This window comes from Rhamphochromis longiceps, linkage group LG1 (assembly GCF_057381845.1).
Source record: "Rhamphochromis longiceps isolate RC_006_pf linkage group LG1, R_longiceps_female_GT1.1, whole genome shotgun sequence".
NCBI lineage: Eukaryota > Metazoa > Chordata > Actinopteri > Cichliformes > Cichlidae > Rhamphochromis > Rhamphochromis longiceps.
Window position 1 is genome coordinate 33002097 of NC_140557.1, and position 9641 is coordinate 33011737.

The 9641-nt window shown below is 36.5% G+C and overlaps 1 long non-coding RNA gene across 1 annotated transcript; it reads left to right on the forward strand.

The window, feature by feature from the left end:
• The first annotated feature begins 3845 nt into the window (after window positions 1-3845).
• LOC146679044 (uncharacterized) lies at window positions 3846-5962 on the forward strand. The gene is made up of 4 exons (XR_014911804.1): window positions 3846-4231; window positions 4605-4757; window positions 5128-5215; window positions 5807-5962. It is a non-coding gene; the product is annotated as an uncharacterized LOC146679044 (long non-coding RNA).
• Window positions 5963-9641: the final 3679 nt, after the last annotated feature.

Consider the following 9641-nt stretch of genomic DNA (forward strand, 5'->3'; position numbering starts at 1 on the left):
TAAAGTATCTGAATTTCAGGAACGGGACCCCGCCTCTAAACACGTTACTTCCGGTTCTTATCTATATATGTTCCCTCAGTTCTACAAGCTGTTCATTCTTGTTTACGTCCCCCACCCTCCCTCCCCTTTTCAATTCTTTCACTTCTTCACTTCTATTTAGTACATGGGGATCTGCCAGGCCCAGGAGCTGCTTTCAGTCCCCTTCGAGGCCTTCCCCAAACCGCAGCTCAATTCATTTCTAAGCCATTCACCTGTATCTACTAAAACGCTGTCAACTGCTTCCCTCATTCGATATGCATACATTTCCATTATCCCTTTTATTGGAATGGCCATTATTCCAGGGTGTACCATGCCCTTTGCTGAATGATACCTGGTTCAAGCCCTCGCCATGAACCTGATGTGAATAAGTGGTTAATAAAATGCATGGATGGATGCATACATTTCCTTTGCTATGCAGATGACAAACAGCTATATTTATCCATGAACCAGATGACCCTGGACAGGTCGCCAGTCTCTCGCAGGGTTAACACATAGACAGAGACAACCAATCGCACTCACATCCACAGGCAATTTAGTGTTTCCAGTTAACCTATCCCCACTAACTGTACGTCTTTGCTATTGTCAGATAATTCCCTGAAAAGCATTCATCTAAAATGCAGCAGCAAGAGTCCTGACAAAGACCAGAAAAAGAGCTCATATTTCCTGTATTAGCTTCTCTTCACGAGCTTTCTGTAAAATCCTAATTGATTGTAAAATCCTTCTTCCCACATACAATTCCTGAAATATCAGGCCACATCATATATAAAAACTTCATAGAATCATATTATCCCAGTAGAGCACTTTATTCTCAGACTGCAAGCTTACTCGAGGTTTTCAGAGATTTTGAAAGTAGAATAGGGGGACAACCATCCATCCATCTATCAGGCCCCTCTCTTGTGCAACCAACTCTCAGTTTGGTTTCAAGATGAGAAAACCTCCGCTATTTTTAGATTGAGCTTAAAATTTTCCTTCTTAATAAAGGTTATAATTAGGGCCAGATCAGGTAATCCTGTGTGCACCCTCAATTGATCGCAGCAGATGGCTGCCCCTCCATGAACCTGGTTCTTCTGGAGATTTCTTCTTGTTAAAAGGGAGTTTTTTCCCCATTGTTGCCAGAGCACTTTGGGAAGGGTTGTCATATGATAGTTGGGGCTTTCCTTGCTTTCTTTGTATAGTTGTATGGTCTTTACTTTACAAAATAAAGCACCTTGAGGCAACTGTTCTAGTGCCATACAAATAAATCTGAATTGAATTAAATTGCATCATAGGGCACTTTCCATGATGAATTGAGCAGATCTTCTCCATTTGTTTACATAATATAACCAAAAGTATTTACTCATCTGCCCTCACATGAATATGAACTTCAGTGACATCCCATTCTTAGTCTATAAGGTTTAATATGAGCGGGCAGGCGATGAGGGAAAGTAACAAAAAGTGTCCGGGTCAGAAAAAGGAGACAGGGAAGCAAAAGGGTTAAATTAAGGAGTTTTATTAACGTTTTTATTAATAACTCAACTAATAGAGACGGACAAGCCGCTATCACCATTTAAAGAAACAAACAAAAACTCAGGCATCGGTCAGTAAACTGAAAAGTAAGTAAAAAAAAGTTTAGTCACCAATCACTCCTCTCCACAGAGTGGGAGTAAACAATCACCGAACACAGCTCACTAGCTGCACCCACCAACATGGCTTGCTGATGGGAGTCAGCTGTCCAAAAGAAAAAGGTGGCACCTAGGGCAGGAGAGATGGTAGGACACGCCCACATAGGCAACTTCAGGAGAAGGCCCTGCTAGGTCCGTAACACCATTACTTCAGAAATGTATTTGTGAAGTCACACACAGATGTTGGATGGAGAAGGCATGGGTCAGAGTCTCTGCTAGTCTCTGATCGGGTTGAAGTCAGGCCAGTGAAGTTCTTCGGCATGAAACTCGCTCATCCATGTCTTTATGGACCTTGTTTTGCGCAGTCTTGTTGGAACTGGAAGGGGCCATCCCAAAATTGTTACCACAAAGTTTGGAGCATAAAATTGACAAAATGTCCTGGCATGTTGAAGCATTACAAATACCAAGACATCCTTCATGGGCGCTGGTTAAGCTCAGTGCGTTGAGTGGGCGACCACATGCCATACGGCTGAGAGCAGCCCACCCGGGTTTGAGTCGCACCCGCAGCCCTTTGCCTCATGTTTTCCCTCCCTCTCTGTCCCCACTTTGCTGTCCTCTCTCCACTGTGACTATCGAATAAAGATGAAAAAGGATAATGTTTTTAATAAAAAATGATAAAAATGTTTTTAAAAAAGACATTATTTGACTGGACCTAAGAGGCCGAGCCCAACTCCTAAAAAAACTACCTGACATCACCAGAGACTGTAAGCTGAACCTCCCACCCCTGTTTGTTTTGATACCATGGACAGCTCCTGAGAAACCTTGTCACAGTCTTTCCTTGGCATGCTGTTCCCCTACAGATCTATTCGTCGAGGTAGTCAAAAAAGGAGCAGAAAACAAGTGTTTTATTTAAATCACAATTAACGCAAAATAATTTACACTGAGCTATTTTCTGTCTTCTCTCTCAGAAGAGATTTCTGCAACTGTTTTTCAGATTATACTTTAGGTTTTGGATTTAACATCCTGAACTTTTTGTCTGTTCTGTTACACTAATAGCTTAGTCCCATTGCCACTGTGCCAGAGCTAGCTCTGTGTATTTTGTGATGTGAGAACTGAATATAACTGAATTTGGACTGTGTTAAGCAACTTTATTGTGTTACATTTTTTTTAACAAAACTATATCTAGGTTGGGCAACTATCTGGAAAGGTATGAGATTTTTTTTTTTTTTTTTATTTATTTTTTTTTTTTTACCTGTTTACTGAAACATATTCCAATTATAGTTATATAGTGAACATGGACAGAATGTGTAAGATCAGCTATCATTTGAAGGTATCCACATTCAAATTTGATGAAGTGTTTAGGAGTTCCTGCTTCTTAACGTGTGCCACCCTCTTTTTAAAGGGAGCCAAAGTAATTGGACAGTTGACTCAAAGGCTATTTTATGGGCAGGTGTGAGCAATTCCTTCGTTATGTCATTATCAGTTAAGCAGTTAAAGGCGTGGAGTTTATCTGAGGTGTGGTGAACTCATCAATGCAAAAAGACCTGAATGTCCATGGAAGACAACAGTGGTGGATAATTGTAGAATCATTTCCATGGTGAAGAGAACCCCTTTCACAACAGCCAACCAAGTGAACAACACTCTCACGGAGGTAGGCCCATAAATATCCAAGTGTACCATAAAGAGAAGACTGGTTGAGTTCAATGCAAGGTACAAACCACTCATAAGCCTCAAGAATAGAAAGTCTAGTCTAGACTTTACTTAAAAAAATGATGTGACACAGGACGGAAGCAGCTGAATGAATTCTGAGGTGTTCAGAGACACACTGAAAAAAAGGGACTGGCCATCTCTTGGATTTATGTAAGCATCTTGCATGTATTTAACACAATTACCTCATGTTTTAAAGATAAATGTAACTATATAGTGTAAAAACTACATGATATGCAGAAAGGGTGTATTAAATTGTTCATATCATGTTCAGGTGAAGTAAGTCAATAAGATAGCAACGTTAAATCTCGTGAAACCACGCGTGATTTCATCTCGCGGGCTTTGGATCGTGGTTCAAAAAAGGCATCCATCTCAGTCAAGTCGAGCAGCCAACTCTACGTTTTTGGTATGTCTTGATTTTTTGAATTAATATTTACCATATTTCAGCCAAATGTAGTTAAACGTCTAGAGTGTTGCCATGTAACATGCTAAAAAAGAGCCATTAGCTTATTTGCTGTTTTATCTGTTGTCAAAGAATTGGCGCTTTTTCATTTGAATTTGTCTTTGGCACAAGAGCCGTAATATCACATTAAACCTAATTATGAGGCACTCATAACATAATTTGGTTTTCTGTGTGAATAGATTTGCCAACTGACTCTTCAGTTACATTGTGTATTTACTGCACCGTGGTGTTAGTGAGATTTTGGACATTGAACAGCTTTAGCTAATATCATTAGCGGCATTATGCTAGCTTACATCCCTACCCCTCCTGCCCTCACCTGCTGTCCTTTTCTTTTTGTTTTTTTTGCTGCACATTGAGAGACCACATCTATTCTGCATTTCACCAGGAGTCAGCTGATGGATTGTGGGTTCAAGGTGTTATGGTAAGAAAGTATATTCTATTTTCGCTTAAGGTTTCTGTAACTTAATTATAATAGGTTTTGTATAATTATTAGGTGCATGCATACACAAATAGACCACCCTATTAAAACAACTGAGAAATCCAAAATCTGCCATAGGTTTAACTTATACCTGTATGTATTGTCAGAAAGGTGATTACTGGACTCACATTAATGCACACTTGAACTAAAATGAGGTTGTAACTTGTGGGTTCTTGGGTTGCAAATCAGAAACAAACATCTTTGGATTTTTTTAATCCCATAAGATCTGGAAACACAGTTTTTATTCAACAAAACATTACTGATTAACCAAGCACAGTGCCTGCTGTTATTTCAAAATTTCAAAATGTTATTTCAGATAAAATGCAGCATTCCAGTGCATCCCAACCATGCCTTTACAGTCAAGGTTTCTGACGGAGCTGAGTTTCTCTCTGACAGTCTGCTGAAAGTGTTTGCAAAGTGATCGGGGGAACAGTGCACAAAGCTAAAGGATGTAGCTGCCATGATGACAGTAAGAACTTTAAAATTCTTTAACTACAAAGTGTATATGTATTGCATTAGGTCAGTAAAAGATTTTTATGCTGCATCCATTGAAACAGTCAACTATTACCTGTGAGTACTGATTCCACTGAAAGGATGCCATTCTTTTTTGTCATGCATTTACTGGCCCACTGAGAAAAAATTATCTTTTTTTAAAAATATATGTTCTGGAAACTATATATCCATAAAGTTGATGTCAAACAGGAATTTTTGATATTGCTTTGTAGATGCTGGTGTTGCATGTTGACTGGTTTAAAAAGTCAAGTTTTTGTCTGGGATCATTTTCTTCTGTGCTACTGAAAAGTTCACAAATCTCTGTTTTCTTTGTTATAATACTTTAGGATGACATTAATGCTCAAAGGGAGTCTCATCAAAGTGCTCCGCATCTGTGTGAAAGACAATTGCAACATCTTGGTGCAGGAGTTCATGGTGAGTGTTTTATGAGTAGATTGTGGCTTTGCAACATTTAAAAATGCATTTAGTTATCCACTTGATCCTCATTGGACTGGTTAGGACCAGTAGTCCTCTTTAATAATTTGAAGTTCACATGAGGCCTAGTAGTGAACTCGGCCGCCGGCCCTTGAGGCCCCACCCCTACCCCTGTATTAGGGGTCACATCAGTGTGAAAAAACTTTAAATTTGTCATTCTAGTGAACAAAGAAAAATCCCCCCAATATTTACATTAGCTTTTGTTTGGAAAAAAAAAAAAAAAGACCAACTGACCAACAGCTAACCAAATTGTGGGGCTGAAAGTCTAAATTCTAACATCTTCTGAGTGACATAACCTGGATTTCTGATGGGCCGGTATCTTTCTAACAAAAACTAATGTAAAGCATTTGAAATTATTATGTTTTTCACTCTCTCTTAGAAACTCTGTTAGACCATGAATGGCAGCATGGCAGGCAACTCTTTGGCTATAGCTATTTACTATGGTTTAAATTACTCTAACATTAGAACTGGTAGATTCAAAAGAGATGAGTTTAAAAGGGAATCTTAAAAAAATGTTTTGTGTTTAACCAGGACTTGACTGAGGCCACTGCACAGATTGAGAAAACCACAATGAACATCTGTCTCCAGAGATGCGCCAGGCAATGACTTTTCTGATGTTGGCATCATCATCGAGGGTATAGTAGTTCTTCAAGATCTGGATAACGTGACCTTTGCAGTAGCCATGCTGTTTGGACCTCTTTTATCACAGTTTTCAAAATTGCTAGAAAAACTCTTTGCACAAAGACTTGATAGTTTTATTGAAAAATATCAACTAATACATGAAAACCAATTTGGATTTCGTAAAAATAGGTCAACGGCATTAGCGTTGTTGACTTTTATTGAAGATATTTCATCTGCAACACATAATAATAAATACACAGTGGGAGTATTTGTTGATTTAAAAAAAGCTTTTGATACGATACAACATTCTATTTTGATTTCTAAATTGTATAACTATGGAGTGAGAGGAGTAGCATTGAATTGGTTAATGAGTTATTTAGAGAATAGGTTGCAATATGTTTATTATTTTGGCAATACTTCTGAAAGACTGAAGATTGTATGTGGTGTTCCTCAAGGTTCTATTTTGGGACCTAAACTCTTTAATTTATATATTAATGATATTTGTGACGTATCTAAAAGGTTAAATTCGATTTTATTTGCAGATGACACAAATTTTTATTGCTCTGGAGAGAATTTGAAAGACTTGGTTGAAATTATGACTTCTGAGATGTTAAGAATAAAAAAATGGTTTGATGTAAATAAATTATCTTTGAATCTGACAAAAACGAAATATATGATATTTGGCAATCGTGTAAAGGAGGATAAAGTCATTATGTTTATAGAGGAAGAATTGATTGAAAGAGTTACTGAATTTCGTTTTTTGGGTGTAATAGTGGATGAGAATTTGACATGGAAATCTCATATTGAACATATTAGAAAGAAAATGGTCAAAAGTATTTATATTTTGGGTAGTATAAGAGATTTATTAAATTATAAAACAATGCGTATTTTATATTTTTCTTTGTTTTTTTCATATATCAACTATTGTGTTGAAGTTTGGGGGAATACATATGAGAATACCATAAAACCTTTAAACCTATTACAGAAGAAAGTTATACGAATAATTCATAATGTTAAATATAGAGAACATACAAATAAATTATTTATAGAATCAAAATTATTAAAATTAGGAGATTTAGTGAAATTACGGACATTATTAATTATGTTTAAGGCTAAAAATAATATTTTGCCTTTTAAGTTACAAAGAGTATTTTTGATGTGTTCAAGGGGAGAAGAGAATAGAAGGAAATTTTATTTTAAACATCAGTTAGCCAGGACTACACAAAGATTAATGAGCACAACGGTTAGGGGTATAAGACTGTGGAATTCACTTCATTATGATTTAAAGAATTGTATAAATTTACAATGTTTTAAAAAGTGTTATATGTTTAAAACGATAACTCAGTATGAAGAATGCGAATGAATGTGATGTTGGTTTGGGATTCGACCGGAGAGAAATGTCAATATTAGTTTGTTCCTGATTTTTGGTGCCCACCGGTGATATAAGTTCGATGGTAGATAGGGGGCAGGGTTTAATAAGAATATTTTCTTCTTCCTGCTCCTTTTCACACATGGTTGTTGTGTTTTGTTGACAGAAGATGTGGTTGTTTTGTTTGATTGTAGTACCAAGTGTGAAATAAATAAAAATGGAATGGAATGGAATGGACCTTTTTTATTCCTTCAACATGAGTTACCCATCACAGCTCTGCTACACTTTTGAGGTGATTCAATGGGTGGTAATGGAGTTGGATGCAACTCAGCTCTCAAGAAAAGCTCACAACTAAGACAAAACTGCTCCTGCAAGGAAAGCTCACTGTTATGCATGCAAGGTGATCAGCTCTAGGTGAGAGGACATTTAAATCTCACACTTGTTCTGCTGCATTTTTGAAGCTCAATTCCAGGAGCAGATCGCAGGGTTCATTTTTATATACTCTGCAACTGCCATGAGGACAAGCTGTTTTTGTTGTTGTTGTTTGTTTTTCCTTTTGCTCTGTACAAGTTCTCTGTTTGTCTGTTTGGCAGCATTTTTCAATTTCTGTTTGTATTTTTTCTTTCTTTTACTAGTGAAGAGATGTAGCGTGAACAGTTATACAGTCTAAATATCCCATATGGGTCGTGTGAAATGGTATTTTCAGTTTCATTCAGTTGAAGTAAAGAACGTTGAATATTTCTAAGTATGCTGTTTTGAACCAAGATGTCACAGTATGATCAGTGCTGTAATTTTTGACAGTCACTGTATCAATGTTATTTTTGCGTCTCTTGAATAAAGGTTTTGACCTGCAAGTGCTAATTTCTTTAGTTATTGGGGTAAAATGGGTAATGTTAATAGGAAGGTGTTTGCCAATTCAGTAACCTAATTTAATGTTAATGGAAACTAACATTTCCTCAAATTGTTTAGTTATAATTGTTGTTTAACTGAATCTTGACGTCAGAGGCCTTAAATAGAATGTTTTGTATTGTCCTGTAACATTTTTCAAAAGAAACAGTCTAATTTCTTTGCTGTGATTGATTCCAGAGAACACGGAAGAACTGACATTATTTAACTGTTGATTTATATAGATTCAGTGGAGGAGTAATGTCAGTTTAATTCTTTACCTACTGTCAATGCAGTGAAATTAGACATTTTGTTTTTAAAGGTTACTGGTGGATGCCAGCAACCATCTTGGAAGAGAACAATACAATCTGTTATAAGGCCTCCATTTGAAAATTGTGTATTTGATACTAGAATATAATAGCAAAATGTAATTTGAAGATAACATGTAGTATTTAAGTGACCAAGTAGTATTGGGTAAAAGTTATCGAATGGTGTTGGGATAAAGTGAAAAAATTGTGAAGGATTAAAATATTCCAAGAGCTCAAATTACTTCATCAAAACATGTTTAAGTCACATTTTATCAACACAAATTGCACAGGTTTATTGAACATGAATAAATTGTGTTAATTTAACTCAATTGTTTAAGTTGCTGCCAAAGCAAAACATCTGTGTGCAACAAATGTCCACCATTGAATTAAGTAAATCCAACAACATATTTTTTTCAGTGCATACTGTCTGCTCAAATCCAGCTAAACGCAGTCAAATTGATTGGGTGGTGTTTCATAATACAGCTGGACAATGATCCAGAACATACAGCCAAAGTAACCCAGGAGTTTATTAAAGCAAAGAAGTGGAATATTCTTTACTGGCCACCTGGTCTTAGCAGCTGAGTTTGCATTTTACTTGGTGAAGACTAAACTTCGGACAGAAAGGCCCACAAACAAACAGCAACTGAAAGTCGCTGCAGTAAAGGTCTGACAGAGCATTGAAAAGAAGGAAACCCAGTATCTGGTGATGTCCATGACTTAAGGACTTCAGGCTGTCATTGGCAGCAAAGGGTTTTCAACTAAGTATTAGAAATTAACATTTTCACTTATTTAATTTGTCCAATTACTTTTGAGCCTCTGAAATGAAGATAGTGTTTAAAAAATGCTTCAATTCCTCACATTTTTATACAGTCTTTTTGTTCAAGCCACTGAATTAAAGCTGAAAGTCTGTATGTCAACTGCATCTGAGTTGTTGCATTTAAAATTCAATGTGGTAATGTACAGAACCAAAATTAGAAAAAAAAGTTGTCTCTGTCCAAATATTTATGGACATAACTGTAGATGCCTTAGTTATGCAAAAAAGAAAAGCATTTTTGTTCTGATGCATCAAGTTTGCATATAATAAAATCCTACAGGTTGCAGCTTTAATGAATAACAAGGTGCTTCATTCATAAAGGGATAAATTGATAATCCAAAAAAAACCCTATAATTTGCTTAGGAGTGC